The sequence below is a fragment of the Triticum urartu genome, chromosome 3 (assembly GCF_003073215.2).
Source record: "Triticum urartu cultivar G1812 chromosome 3, Tu2.1, whole genome shotgun sequence".
NCBI classification, from domain to species: Eukaryota; Viridiplantae; Streptophyta; class Magnoliopsida; order Poales; family Poaceae; genus Triticum; species Triticum urartu.
Window position 1 is genome coordinate 49,694,437 of NC_053024.1, and position 16,099 is coordinate 49,710,535.

A 16,099-nucleotide genomic window follows, 5' to 3' on the forward strand; every position below is an offset into this window, starting at 1 on the left:
ATATTATGCTTAGTGTTTGCATGTGTGCTCGATTTCAAGCGGCACCAAAGGAGTCGCATCACTTAGCTGTGAAGCGAATTCTTCGATATTTGGCTCACACCCCAACTCTAGGATTATGGTATCCAAAGGGCTCAGAGTTTGATTTGGTTGGATTTTCGGATGCTGATTATGCTGGTGACAAGGTTGATTGCAAGTCTACATCAGGCACATGTCACTTTCTGGGACGATCACTTGTATGTTGGTCTTCAAAGAAGCAGAACTATGTATCTCTCTCCACTGTTGAATCTGAATACATTGCTGCTGGATCTTGCTGCGCTCAACTTCTGTGGATGAAGCAAACACTCAAGGATTATGGCATTCATCTGAAGCAAGTGCCACTTTACTGTGACAATGAAAGCGCCATCAAGATTGCCAACAACCCAGTTCAGCACTCGAAGACAAAGCACATTGAAATTTGTCATCACTTTCTCAGAGATCATGTTGTGAAGGAAGACATTGATATCATACACGTCAACACTGAAGAGAAATTGGCAGATATCTTCACCAAGCCCTTGGATGAAAAGAGGTTTTGCAAGTTACGGTGTGAGCTAAATATCTTGGAATCCTCAAATGTCCTGTGATCAGGCACACATCCTAACACTTATGCATATTGATGACTTAGATGTGCAACACACAAAGTAAAGTATATCTTCAATCAATGAAGACATACATTCTAAGTGTGAATACATTAATGTGGAATTTGACTTCGGAGCGCCACGATAATTGTGCGCCGTGTCTGGGTCTAATACTTCCTATACGGTGGGTAACGCCACCACCAAACGTTCCATTTTGAAGTGTTTAACTCATGGCGTTACCTTGCAATATCTTCACATTTGGTTTGGCTTCGAACTCAACATGTCTTCATGATTATCTTCACTACTACGTTGATTATATATATATATATATATACTCTAGTGTTCTGTCCTCTACAGTATTCACTTATAGCTATGTCTTCTTGGTTGAATCTTTTGAACTAAGTGAATGTGATTGGACCCTAATCTCTCTATGCTTTCTATCTCAAATTCTATCTCTCCAAGTCATATGCATTCTATTGAAACTGTCGAATGTCTTCACTGTGTCCTTGTCAGCTGAAGATATAGAGACAACCATAAAGTCCGTTTTTAATGCTCATTCCTCCACATAATATCCGGAGAAGCAGGAACGACCGCCCGACAATTTAGGCGTGCGTGGGACGTGGAACAAACCCCAAACTTCCGCTAACTGGCCACGCGTTCCTCAAATGCGAACCGCCAGGGGCACCTGCGTAATAGCACAGTGCCGCCTCTGAGTCTATAAATTCACACTTACCGCGGTCATTATCTCCTTCTTCCACCCTCGCACGAACCCTAGCGCCATCGCTAGCACTCGACGATGCCGGAGACGAAGCGCTTCGCTGCCGCAACCTCTCCAACGCCGTCCTCACGCCGACCGCGGACATCATCCTCTCCGCCGTCGCCGTAGGTGTTTTCCGTCGCCAAGTTAGGGCACGGAGGACTGAACTGCTCGGCATCAACTTCCTTCCGTCTAGCAGTTCCAGTGTGGTAAATAAAACTTCTTTTTACAGCCTCTTTTGATCTCATGGTTCTGTCACTTTCTACCATAAGAAGTTTCTCTTTACACTAATTAGATCTCTCGCTGCGTCTCATAACATGCCTAGTATATTCACTTGTGCTTCATAAAGTAGTTAGATTCCTCACTTGTACTGATCTGTGGGTTCGTACAAATTTGGAACCAACTTCTTATCTATAAGTGAATGTCTTCGCACAATGAGGTCAATGTCTTCTAAACTGATTAATCTTCAAAACCTTCTGAGAATGCATATGACCTCTTCCCCTTCCCTCGCACCTTAATGCTGTCACAGGTACATGTCCGTGGGAGAATCCTTCGGTTCTCATAGTCTGCATTCATTTGCAGAATTCCTACAGCATCACATAAACTGTCCTGAAGCCAGTTCCTGTTGGTCCAGAAAAAGAAAGCCTTTGAAAGTTTTGAAGCCTTTCAAGTTAAAGTTTATGGCTTCAGTAGCAGCAGCAAGAAAGGGGGGCAGACAGAGACGTGAGGGAACTTCCAAGGATCTGCCTGAAGACTTGGCAGAAATGTACAAAACAGATCCAGAAGAGAGCTATGGGCAGCGCAAAACCCGAATCCAATGGATTCGACGCTATTGGGCAGAACAGTGGTTCAAATACCGCTTCGTCACCCAGGAGTATGCTGAAAAGAATGCTATCAAGAGTCCATGGGGGGATATCTTATACAAGAACCTTGTACCCAGGACCAGAGATGAAGCCATTGCTCAAGGCTTCTACCCATGCATGGTCCGAGGACCACAACCTGATGATGCACATCCGTCGTCACTTCTCTGGTGTCGTGACGACAATCTCTTCAAGCGCAACTTTCAGTTTGCCCAACAGTCAGCGAAGCTAAACAAGAAGAAATTTGGGCTTGACTTCAACCCTGGTCCCTCCTCACCAAGGGCAGATGGCACACGCGACGCGGAACCCAATATCATCGGTCCGTTTGCCAATCTTGAGGGCCCGATCACCCACATCTTAGTCCAAGGGACTGCTGTGAATGACCCTCCAGCTGATTCTGAGTCTGATGAAGCTCCTGCTGTGCCGAAGCCAAAGCAGACAAAGAAACCAAAAGCTTCAAAGCTGGCCCCTGCCTCAAAAATCTCAAGGGCGAAGCCATTGAAAACTGCACCTCCTGAAGTCAGTGTGCAGTCTGAAGACGTATCCCGCGTCTCCAAGCCCCTGAAGGAAAAGGAGCCCCAGCAACAAACAGGCAAAGAGCTCACTGCTGCTGCCATTCTGCGCAGTGAAGCCATTGATCTATCAAGCGATGAAGATCTGGGCGATGACGCACTAGAGCAGCTCATCAAAAGCAAGGAAGAAGCGGAAATCTTCAACAATCTGCCTCTCTTTGATGTCACCATCATCCACAGCTTCATCGATGAATGGTTTGACTCACCAGACATAAGCTTCAATGATCTGCAACTGCCAGTTGGCCTCAGTGTCGCCTTCCAAGGCGCAATTGCTTCAGAACTGGCCATTGCTCAGCGCATTGTTGAGCTGAAACAGAAAATAGATCACGAAAAAGCTCAGTTCAAGAAGCACATGGCCAGCCTCAGCGTGCAGGAAGTGAGGAGCTTCAAAATCATGCTGCATGAGCTCAAAGAAAACTTTCTGAAGAAGCGTGCTGAAGCTCAGGGCTCGCGTGAAAGGATGAAGTCTTTGGCAGACAAATGTGTTCAAGCCTACAACGAGGCTGAAAAGCGCAAGGCCCTTGGGCGTCCTGACATTGACCCCAAGATGGCCGCAAAGAAGAAGAAGCAGCCTGCTGTGAGTGAACCAGAGGCATCAAGACAAGCAGCTATTCCGATTGTCTTCCCAACTGCCACGACTGGCTCGAAGCCAAAGAGCCGGTCAACAGCTTCAGAGCTAAAGAAGACAAGAGCTGCAGAAGCTGAAGCCAGAAAACGGAAGAGCTCTGAAGCCTCTCCTACTGCCCCCAGCAAAAAGAAGCGCAAGGTCAAGAAATCTCGGGCTGCTCCCACAGAGCCCTTGATGGTTGAACCCCTCTCTGTCATTCACCCCAATGAAGAGAGACGACTGACAGTTCATGAGCCTGCTCCCACAGAGGCTCCTGAAGCTGAAGATATTCCAGCAGCCGACCCCATAGCTGCTGAAGACATTGGTCACCAAGACAATGTACAAGATGATGCAGCCCTTCCTCAGCTTGAAACAAGCGAACTCATCAGTATTGGTCGTCCTCTGACGCCAATGGCACAAGATGAGTCATGGGCGGATCGCCCTCAGGAGGAAGAAGACTTTGAGGCCCAGCCCACTCCAACACCACAAGCGTCGTCTGCGTTCCGTAGGCTTCGCAAAGGTCCACGACCTCAAGTCCAGTCTGCAGAAATTCCGGCTGCATCAGCCGAAGACAATGAAGAAGCACCTCCAGAACCCACTCCCCCGCTCCATCAAGATGCAGTTATCCAGGAGAACGTGCCTGAGGTTGTCCCTCCAACTACAAACACTGAAGCCCATGTGGAGCCCGCCCCACCAAATGCTTCAGCGGACAGCGAAGCCACTGAGCCAGACACTTCAGTTCCTGAGTCTGCTGCAGGTCCACAGTTTGATTATCACATAGAGCACAGGCCTCATGTCCAGAAGCCAGTCCCAAGGCTTCCAAGGTTCCCAGGTCCTGCATCAGCACCTGGCTCCTTTGATATAAACAGCTTCAAGGCAGACAATACATTTTTCAATAGCTCGAAGAACCCCTATTCAAGGGAAAGGATTGTATCAGACAGGTTCTGGAGCTATTCTCAGCGCAGTTATTATTCATGCATCTTATACAACCAAGGCCGCATCTTTCCGCACAAGCGTCTTGAGGTTGAAGCCATTGCTGGTCTGCCCTGCTTAGAGGAAGCACTGGATTGCTTCAGGCAAGTGGGTCTGCTGCCGTTTGTGACAGATGAAGAGCACTGGAATGAAGAGCTTCTGCTTCAGTTCTATGCCACCCTTCATATAAAAGGATACAACCGAGATCCGAAGACTTGGATCCTGGAGTGGATGACTGGCAATGTCCATCATGAAGCCAATGCATTTGATATCATTGAGCTCACCGGTCTGCCCACTCCAGGTGAATTCTTCGAGGAAGGCTGCCAACCACATTCTGAAGCTATTGAGAGCATTTTCCAGAGACCTGAACCAAATATGAGTCAGATGCTCTCAATGATGAAGCCATTGCCTCAGGATGCACCCTATCCAACTGAGTTCTTCGTTGAAGACCTAGAGTACCTGCCCAGGACCATATATCACATTATCCGGCGGACTCTCTGGCCCATTAAGGGACACTCACCACATGCCAAGATTGAGGGTGCAATGAAGACTCTCATATTCTATATCATGCATGGCAAATGCTTCAACGCACAGGATCTCTTCATACGCCAACTTGCAGCGTCAGGCTCGGACTTATTTGGTCTAAAGTTCTATGCCCCTTGGGTGATGAGGCTGATCAAACTGCACTCTACGATCTCGTATCAGCCCTCAGCCCGAAACCATCGCATCTTCCTGCCAGATGTGGATATCTCTGCTGAAGCAATATACCCTGAGCCTGCCAAGCAACCGATAAGTCTTCAGAATGCCGAACACCAGAGCTTCACGCAGAATGTTGAAGGTGTTGAAGCCATATCCAGGGTCTATCCGATGGCTGGCACTACACGTACACTAGCATCTACTGAAGCCACAGATAGCACAAATGCTCCAAGACCTAAGAAGCATGCTCATGTCCTCACTGACCGAGAGCTTCTTGTGGCCCTTCACCAAAAGCAAGATAGGCATCACGACTGGCTGAAACGTCAGATGAAGAGCCTCTTGGTGGATGTCAATCATCTTCGAAACCTTGCCACCAAGAATGCCTTCGTTACACATGAGACTTGCCGTTGTACGTGGAAAGGGCTCTCAATGATCTGCACTGAAGCTGAACTTGAAGAGGATGGCTTCACAGAGCGCTTCAAATTTGACACCACACCTCCTAGAAGGGCTGTGATGCGCAACACACCATCACTTGAAGACTCTGAGTTTTCTTCATCTGCTGCCACAGTTACTGCAAGGATCATTGATGAAGACGACGATGCTACTTCACCACCACCTGCTTTAGCACCTCAAAGATCTGCACCGCCAAACAACTCCACCGACCCTGCTGCGCCTGGGAACGCATAGAAAACTCGATGTCTTCAAACCTTTTTGGTCGTTACTGACAAAAGGGGGAGAAGCATATGATGTTTATAGTCTTCAAGCGGGTCAATATGGGCGGGTGCCTTATGTTTTGTTATACTTTGCTTCGTGTTTACAGCTCTTGTTTTTGCTTCATTTGGTTCTTTGAGTTGTAAACACTAAAACTCGATGGCCGTCTACTACTTGTTTACCACTCTGTTTGCGAAGATAAATTCCGCATGTGCGACGATAAATTCCGCACTTATCTCATTCTGCAGACGTCCATTTTCCATTATGCATGTCATTATCTTCATATACTTTCACATGCATAGTGGATTGTCATCACAAGCTGAAGCGGATCTCCACAAGTACAACCTGCCATGTGCATTTGCATTCCAAAAGCAAATTAACTTATATGCACATCTTCAGGGGGAGCCCTTGCAACTTATGAAGACAATTCCTTTACAAACTTCACACTTTATATTCCCCGTTGAAAACTTCAACTAGTTTGTCATCAATCACCAAAAAGGGGGAGATTGTAAGTGCATCTAGTGCCACCCCTAGTTGGTTTTGGAGTATTGACGACAAACCTAGTTGAGGGACTAATGTGTGTGTGAGAATTGCAGGAAAACACAGGTAGAAGTCCCTCATTGATTCGGTTTTACTACCAGAGATGACCCCTAAAAATGTATGAAGACATTGAAGACAAAGGTGGTATATGAAGATATTCACATTGAAGACTATGACAGAAGAAGACACGTTATGAAGCCTATGGAGCTCGAAGACTTAGATCTTTCGTAGTTCTTTTTATTTTGTGTCGAGTCATAGGAACCACCGTACTGTTAAGTGGGGTCCAGGAGAACTAGTCAGAATGACTGAAGTGATGCCTAAATCAAAAACCTATGTCTTCGAGTGAAGACAATGAGAGCGAATCTTGTCCAGAGCCGGACAAGTCAGCTTTGCTTGTAGCCCAAGTAAAGTTGCCATGAGAGTTCGAAATCTGACCGTTGGGACACGTGTCAGTTCCTTAGTGACCCAGGGTCATTTCGGACAAATCAGGTCGGGTTGCCAAGTGGCTATAAATAGTCCACCCCCACAACCATAAACGGTTGGCTGCTCAGATTTCAGTGCACGGCTTTTGTCGTTTGAGAGCAACCCACCTCGAAGCCTTTGAGAGAAAATTCCTAGTGAGGAGAAAAGCCCTAACCACCCAGAGCCAGAGCAAATTGGGCATCACTTAAGTCTTCTTGTCTGTGTGATCTGAAGACTTATTACACTTGAGAACTGTGAATCCTCCAGACGGTTAGGCGTCACGTTCAGAGCATCCAAGAGACATTGTGGACTGCCAGTGGACGAAGTCTGTGAAGGTTTGGGAGTCTACCTTGAAGACTTACCAGAGTGATTGGGCGAGGACTAAGTGACCTTAGCTCAAGGAGAATACGGTGAGGACTTGGTGTCCTGAACTGTGTGTTCAGGACTGGGTGTCCGGGACTGTGTGTCCTAAGGTTTAAATACCTAGCCGCTCCAACCCGACGTACAGTTTTCACAGCAACTGGAACTGGTCCAACATATCATTGTCTTCAACGAGTCACTGGTTTCATCTTCACTTCCTCTTCTTACTGTCACACATTGTGAAGCCATTGCATGCTTGCTTTATCTTTAGTCTTCACAACGTGAATGTATGAACTGTTTGGCTTCATAACTTCTTCCTACCTGATCCTTATTACACTGCACTTGTTTGTCATTGTGCTTTCACTCTATTGAATACATGACCATGGCTGGCCTAGTGTAATCTAACTTCCACTGCATAGTAATAGGCATAATCTTCGCTGTTTGTCTTCATAACTCTCACGCATTGAAGACTCTCGTAAAAATCGCCTATTCACCCCCCCTCTAGTCGATATAATGCACTTTCACCTGCCCTCGTCGCCGGCGTGCTCCCGGCCAACTAATGGACCGGCCGTCATGCCCAACCTACTCGCCGTGCTGCGTAGAGCCCGTAGGTGCCACGCTCGCTCCGCTACGGCCACCGCAACCGCATCGCCATGCACACCCGAATGCCGGCCGCCGCGGCTGAGCTCCTCGCCGTCGTCTCCGGCCGCCCCAACCCCTACAACCACCACCGTTGGACGCGCCGCATCGCGGCCATTCCAACGAGCCCAACCCCGCCTCCTCTCGTCGCCGGAATCGCCCGGACGAGGAGCGCCGCCGCGTCCTGTTTAGCGCCAACGGCTAATCATCGGTTAGCCGACGTGGCCATCATTAGATTAGGGGCTAACCAACCTCTGGATTAACATTTAGACACTGACAGTGGGACCCACTTAGTTGGGATTACCGGCTAACCAAAATAGTTAGATTAATTAATAAATCTATGGACCCACGCGTCAGCATTGACTTGCTGACGTGGCAGTTGACCTGGTCCCACCTGCCAGCCACACAACACAGCCCTCGGTCACTGACCAGTGGACCCCATTGGTCAGGTTTGACCCTGGTCAGCCGCAGTTGACTTGCTGATGTCATGCTTACTCAATGCTGACGCAGTATTCGTTTTCTGGAATTAAAATAAATCAGAAATGATTTATAAATTTCAGAAAATGCTCTAAACTTCTAAAATCCATAGAAATTCAACCGTAACTCCAAATGAAATAAATTATATATGAAAAATTATCAGAAAAATTCAAGGAATCTGTTTATGGCATTTTCATGCATGTTAGAACAACTTATGGCTGCTTATTAGGCCAATTCATATAAATGGAATTTAAATTCTCACATATGGAGTTTGAATTTGAACCTAGGGTTCAAACCAAATCCATTTAACATGTTGCTAGTTGCATTAGCTCAAACCACAACATATTGACATGTCATGATCATGCATCATATTGTGCATTGCATTGATTGTGTTTCTTTCTCTGTTGCCGGTATTTGTCCCCTCTCGATAGACGTGGTTTCGACGATGAGATCGATGACACCGATGAAGAACTATGTTATCTTCAGGAGTGCCAGGCAAGAAAAACCTCCTTGTTCATTCTAATACAATCCCACTCTCCCGCTCCTGCTCTCTTTTACTGCATTAGGACAACACGATTCCTCTGTTACTTGCTGTGGTAGTTGAACCCGTTATCCTCTGCATGACCTGTCATTGCCACAGTAAATAGATGAAACCCACTAGCATGAGTAGGAGTTGTTTGAGCCCTGATGTGCCTACTCATTCATGCTTGTTTGTCATGCCTGCTACTGCTTAGAGTTGAGCCAGGTCTGATTCACCGGGGATGAATTGGAGGTGTGTAAACATGTCCTACTGTTGAGAGCTAAGTGTGTGAACACAATTTGGTAAAGGTAGCGGTGAGAGGCCATGTAGGAGTACATGGTGGGTTGTCTCATTGAAGTCGTCCTTAGGGTCTGAGTTCTGTGTTTGTGATCCATGAAACAGTTACTACCACGCATTGGGCCCGAAACCAATGGACCCTCTCGGCTTCTTGATCACCCTTGTCCTCTCTCCAGGAGTTGCAACTAGTTTCTGGTGCTTATAGGATATGTGTTGGTGGCCGTGCGTAGCGCTGACCCTAGGGGTGAGCTATGATGCGGTAGATACACCGTGGCACGGTGTACCAGGCGCCCGTTTGGTGTCTCGGGAACCCTGTTCACATCGTTCGGGGCCGTATGTGGAAACCTCGGCCGGACTCCCTGCGGATGGAACCTGGATAGACGATAAACCTGGACTAGAGACTTGAGTGTTTAGGTAGGCCGTGGCCGACACCCTCGTTGGGCTTCCGCTTGAAGGTTGCCGAGTACATGTCGTGTAAACGGCGATAAGTGGTGAGAGCGTGTGTGAAGAAGTACACCCCTGCAGGGTTAACATCATCTATTCGAATAGCCGTGTCTACGGTAATGGACTTCTGGGTTGCCTATAACAGTTCATAGACAAGTGAAAGTGGATACTCTAAAACTCGCAAGATAAGTGTGAGTGCTATGGATGGCCTTCTCGTAGGGAGACGGGAGCGGATCCATAGTGGTGTATTGAATGGTGAATATGTGGACTCGTGTGTGCCACCTCAAAAGAGTTGCTTGCAATCGTAGTTCAGGTTAGCCACTGAGTTAAAGCTGGCTTGCTGCAGTCAAACTCCACCACCCCCCATTGTTGATACCGATGCATATGTAGCTAGTTCTGATATAAGTCTTGCTGAGTACCTTTGTACTCACGTTTGCTTAATTTATGTTTTGCAGAGAGACTTCAGTCTCGCTAGTAGTTCCGCGTGGACTTCGATGTTTAGCTTGATACCTCAGCTACGATCTTGTGTCCTTGGCAGGATCTGGTAGATAGTCAGGCTTCTTAGCCTTTTTCATTTGTAGATGTCTGTACTTAGACATGTTAAGCTTCCGCATGTGCTTTGCATTGTATGCTATGATTGTTGGGTCATGAGACCCATGTTTGTAATATCTCGCTCCTCGGAGCCTAATGAATAAATACTTGAGTTGTAGAGTTATGTTGTGATGCCATGTTGTATTTACACATATCGAGCATATTGTGTGTATGATTGAAATGCTTGGTATGTGTGGGATCCGACAATCTAGTTGTTTATCTTTGGCAGCCTCTCTTATGGGGAAATGTAGTCTTGTGCTTCCATGAGCCATAGTAGTGTGCTACAGCCCGGTTCACCGGAGTCCTGCTAGCCTAGCACTACTGCTCATGACACTTGACTGGCCGGCATGTGTTTCACTTCGTTCCTGTGTCTGTCCCTTCGAGGAAATGTCACGTGGTGACCTCCGGAGTCCTGCCTAGCCTGCTACAGCCCGGGTTACCGGAGTCCTGTTAGCCCAGTGCTATAGCCCGGATTCACACGCCGCTGACCGACATGTTCGAAGTTGATTCATGTATGCCTGTCCCCATGGGTTAGTGTCGCTTTGGGTTCACGACTAGCCATGTCGGCCCGGGTTCTCTGTCATATGGATGCTAGCGACACTATCATATACGTGAGCCAAAAGGCGCAAACGGTCCTGGGCCATGGTAAGGTGACACCCGTGGGAATACCGTGCGTGAGGCCACAAAGTGATATGAGGTGTTACCGGCTAGATCGATGTGACTTGGAATCGGGGTCCTGATAGCGTTGGTATCAGAGCCTGACTGCCTGTAGGATTACCAAGCCAAACTGGTCGAAGTCGAGTCTAGAAATGCTTTAGTTATGTAAGGGAATTGATTGTGGAAGGGAACGTAAGGCTCTTTTTACTCCTTATACCTCATGCCCTCTGATCTGAGTCATCCTCTTCTTTTCTACGGGAATTAAGAACTAGGCCTTCTCATCTATCTATCAGGATGACGTGTTACTAATCCGTAGACTTATAGGATTGTTGGATTCAAGTCTCAGTTCAGTTCCTTTTACCTCCGTATGCTCATAGCTGGCCTCAGAACCTTGATATTGTAATGTTGAGTGGTCATGCCACTATTTTGCAGGATGTCTCAAATATTTTGAGCATTCATAGCCGTTATGCTGTCCGAGTCATCCCATGTTTCTAAATAGTCTGATGCATTTGCAAATCCCTTCATCCTGTTCCTGATGTCCATTTGGGCCAGATTAATCACACTAATCGGTGAGTTGAGGTACTTTGTTGCCTCGACATATATGTTGGAGCTATTACTATGACCCTAGGTGTTTTAGGGAGTCACCTAGTGATCTAGCCATGTTTTGTATCCCCAGTGTGTGATTCTGGCCATTATTCTCAAAAGCATCCCGTGATGCCATGTAGTGGTAGGTATTCTATTCATGGGTTCTTGAACCCGAGATTCACCCTACTTACCTCATGTTGATAGTGTTTGATAGTTCCTTTAGGATATTAGTAACCTTGCGACAGCCCTCGAGGTCCGTGGTATTTCTTCCTTCCAAATACCATGAACCGTTAAGGCAGAAGTTCTTTGAACCAAAATATCACAATCAGAGTACTCTTGAGGGGTTATCCATTCATAATTGTGATTCTGTCAGTTCTACCTTTCTGCATGGGTTATCCGGAAGAAACCTGTTGAACTTAATTCGACATACTAATATATGCATCCACAACTCAGGAAGTTATATGTTCCTTTGAGTTGTCCCTCTTTAGTTGTGCATTCGTGTTATCGATGCTTATTTTTCTCGTGGTCCGTCGAGCCGTTCTATTTCAGAATGACTAGGAGAAACAAACTCCAGTACCTCATCCATATCTAGAATTGGATCAAAGCAGTTGTATTCCGCAGATCAAAATGCCAATCCAGCTTTTGATTATGATCTACCCTGAAGTATTGCCCTCTTTATGTCAGGAATATCATAGGAATTGCACAACCTCCTATGAACTCTTGATATAGTGATACTTCTCACCATCATCGTTCATTCCTCGGTTCCGTGCTGTCGCAACCGGAATGCCGACAAATGAATCGTGATGTGTGAAATCAATACTCTGAGCAACTCGTTGATTGGTAGTAAATGGACAATTTCTCATTCTTAGCGTGTTGGTTATTGAACTACCATTCTAAGATTGATCATGCTACCTAGTCCATATTTCCGGGTGCACTCATCAACCAAGGAGTTAGGATTGTGACAATCCCTCGCTCCTTGATCATATCATCTTGCCTGAAAAGCAAGATTGTTCTCGAGCTTAATAACATATCGGTGGTTCATGATTTTCCGAAGATCTTCTCGGAAGTATTACCTGGCTGTCACCTGACCGCTATGTTGAGTTTGTGATCAAGTTGGTTTTCTTATAAATCACCCCTTCTCCAAGAATCTGTGTTGGATATCCCTGAGTTAGTTGGTTGAGCTAAACAACAATTTGGAGAGTTGGAAGATGGAAGCTTGTCTGACTTAGTTCATGTTAAGGGATATCCTGATCTGTGTGTGTGTGTGTTGAAGATAGATGATATCTTCATCGACTGATCCCCGTGATCAGTTGTTGAACCTATTGTCTTGTCCAAACCCTGATTTGAGTATGGGCTATCGTCAAATCAAGTTAAAACCAACGATATTCGTAATGTTGTCTTACTCATGGTTGATTCCTCGAGCATACATCATTACATCTTTTGGTCTAACCACGCTATTAGCGTGTTCACATGATGGTGGAAGTCCAGTGGTATGGAAATTCCGATGAGTTGTTGTTGAGCCCATAAACAACATTTTGTCTCCCCCATGATTCATGTTGAACATCAACCTAGTGTTGGAAACTTTATAAGCAATGCCTTCGTGTTCCGTTCATGAAGCTTATGCTTGGATGGAAGAAGTGACTTCCTCGAATTCATGTGCATTTGGTGCAAGTTGCCGCCGTGAGTTCAAGAAAGATTGTTTTTGTTTCCCCTGGCACCATCCCAAGTCAGTTATGCATGTATGAATGTATTCTATGGTTTTGTAGATTAATTACCTCCACTCCATATGTATTCCCCAGCACACCAAGCCACTGATTGACTTGTTCAAGGCAAAGAAGTCTACGCTTGGGATCTAATCCATGGACTTGCGTAAAGACTTTGAAATCCTTGATGATGGTTCCCCACCTGAACTCGATAGTGTTTTACTATAAGACTACTATGTGGTCATGCTCGTCTTGGATAGCGTGTTCACAGGTTTGTAGCAGAACCATCTCATGTTTTGGAGCTTGCTATCGTAGTTCATTCCCTGAGAATCTCGCAACGTCATCTCGTCAAATTGTGTTGCAAACCTTCATTTTCCTTTCTAGACTCGATGAGTCTGGAATATCCTGACACCAACCAGATCTGAATCTCAGGCAGATACGATGGTTGGAGCATTTTCCAAGAACTATAATATTGGTCTCTAGATAACCGGTAAAGTGGATGTCGTGGCCAACACATCCAGCCGGAAGACCTATTATTGTAGTATCTCGATGGAAGAAAGTTGGCCACCTTCCCGTGAGGATTTCGTAGGATTTACCTCCGTAGTTAATCTTTACGGATTCTTGTGCTTCCGAGGTCCGATCTTTTACTTGATGTTCTATATATCAAACCATATCTATGATTGGGATACACTAGCACATCAAGGAGAACATTAGAAGCGGAGTGCTATATGTCTCTCGGTCGATCATCCAGATTTTGTTCCCTTGGCCTCGCTAAGGTGAAATCTGAGGAAGTGTTATCTTCCTTTGCATCTGCATCACCCATCACCATTCATCATGGTGGTATGTTGTGTTGCCAGGATCCTTGACACGGATATTGGTAAAACCTTGATGAATATGGAGATGCTCAAGTTCTTGAGGGCACGCGCAAGCACTAGATTTTACCGTTGGCGTTAATTGGGATTTGCTTCCAGTTTCCTTAGTTATGTTATAACCTTTTCAAACAGTGGACTCACTCTCGACTGTTGAGTTCTTCCCCAGTTACTTGAATCATTCCCAACATTTGCATTCTGTTCCCAGCTTGCACCTCAGTAGTTGTTGTTCAGGATCATCCTCAAAAGTGGACTTACCATGGGTCCCGTCCATTTCCGATGATAAGCAAAAATCATCCATTGCGTTGTCTTCAATAAGATAGTCCACATCATCCATTCTAGTCGGAGTATGCCATTCTTTGAACTTCTTCAAACGATCGTTTGTGATTGCCTTAGGCTGGTATAGAGAGTTTCAATGATCTTTGTATCAAAAGTAATTCTTTTTGCCACTTAAGGGAAAATCCCACGGGTCATCTCCCCTAAGGTGCCCCATGTTGGAATCATGGCAATTATTTCATCGCTATCTTGAAATCATGCACCATCCTTTTCAGCGTGGAATTTTTGCCTACCCAGTAGAACCTTGTCATCTACCTTCTTTTCCATCACTCCTGATCTGTGTTTCATGTCTCAGCTCAAGAGATGTTCTAACGTCTCACTCCATGAGTTGATCTTGAGTGCTCGATCTTCGGGGAGATCGTTTCCTGTAGAGTTTCCTTTTGTCGTCATCGTGTTGGATGAAGATCTCGAAAGCAAAGACGTCAAGATCAATAGAAGCAATGAATCAACATCTTCGAGAAGGGAAAGTGGATCATGAGATCGTGTTAGCTTGTGTCCCCTCTTTCTATTTACCTCACGTCTTGAATCTCGGGACGAGATTCTTGTTTAGTGGGGGTGAGTTGTCACAGCCCTAGAACTTGATTGCAAATAGTTGCACAAGCATCCATGCATCATGTCTAAATTTCTATGAAAGTTGAAATGGGGATTGTCGAAACCCTAGCACCAAATGAATTTCACTAGGCTCAGTAAAAAAATATTTTCAGAGATTCCAAATTATCTTTTGAAAATGTTCATGATTTTTGATAAAGGTGAAAACCTCTGCCAAAAATGATGAATATATTTCCAGGACATTCTAGATCTTTGAATTAACTCATATCGTATTTGAATTGGAGCATTTAAATCCTATAAATATTTTTAAATGCTCTAATAACTCTAAAACTAGTTTTGGGTTGTTGGAAATAATCCAAACACTACCCACAATTATTTTCAGGATTTTACAAAGTGGATTAGTATTTTTACTAATTCAAAACAGAATAAAAGAAATAGAAAACTGAAATAAAAGAGAGAAAAGGAATCGTACCTGGCCTCACCTGTGCAGCCCACCAACCGGCCCAACACTGGGCAAAGCCAGCCCAGCCCACCAGGGGCTCCTCCTGTTGTCTTCCTCCCCTCGCCCCAAAGTTGCTGCTGTCGCCGCGAGAGAGCGCCCGTGCAGGCCGCAGGCTCCAGCTCCTGCTTGCCACCTCCTGCCTCTCCCTCGCGCCTGGAGACGCCCAGAGACCCCTGACCTCTCTCTCCCTCGCCCGCAACCTCTCCCCTCTCCTCTGCTCCCTCCCTCTCGCTCGGACCGAACGCGTCCGTCGCCGCCGTCCAAAGCCACCGCGTCCATAGCCACCTACTCGCCTCTCCGAGCTGTTCCCGAGGTCCGCCGCGACTCCCTCTTCCTCATCATCGACTCACGCGACACCGGAAGCCCCGCATCGTCTCCCCCGACCTTGTCTTGAAGCTTCGGCCGCCGGAGATCCCCTCGCCGCCCGCTTCGCTCCGGTTCCTCCCCGAGCTCGCTGTTGGCCTCGTCGCAATCGCAGTGAGCTCCTGCCCCTGCTCCCCTTCCCCGCTCCCTCTCTTGCACGCCGTAGCTGCTGCACTGCGCTCACCGTACGCGCCGCCGCCTGCCCTCGTCGCTGGTGTGCTCTCGGCCAACTAATGGACCGACCGTCGTGCCCAACCTGCTCGCCGTGCTGCGTAGAGCCCGTAGGTGCCACGCTCGCGCCGCTACGGCCACCGCAACCGCATCGCCGCGCACACCCGAACGCTGGCCGCCGCGGCCGAGCTCCTCGCCGTCGTCTCCGCCCGCCCCAGCCCCTACAACCACCACCGTTGGACGCG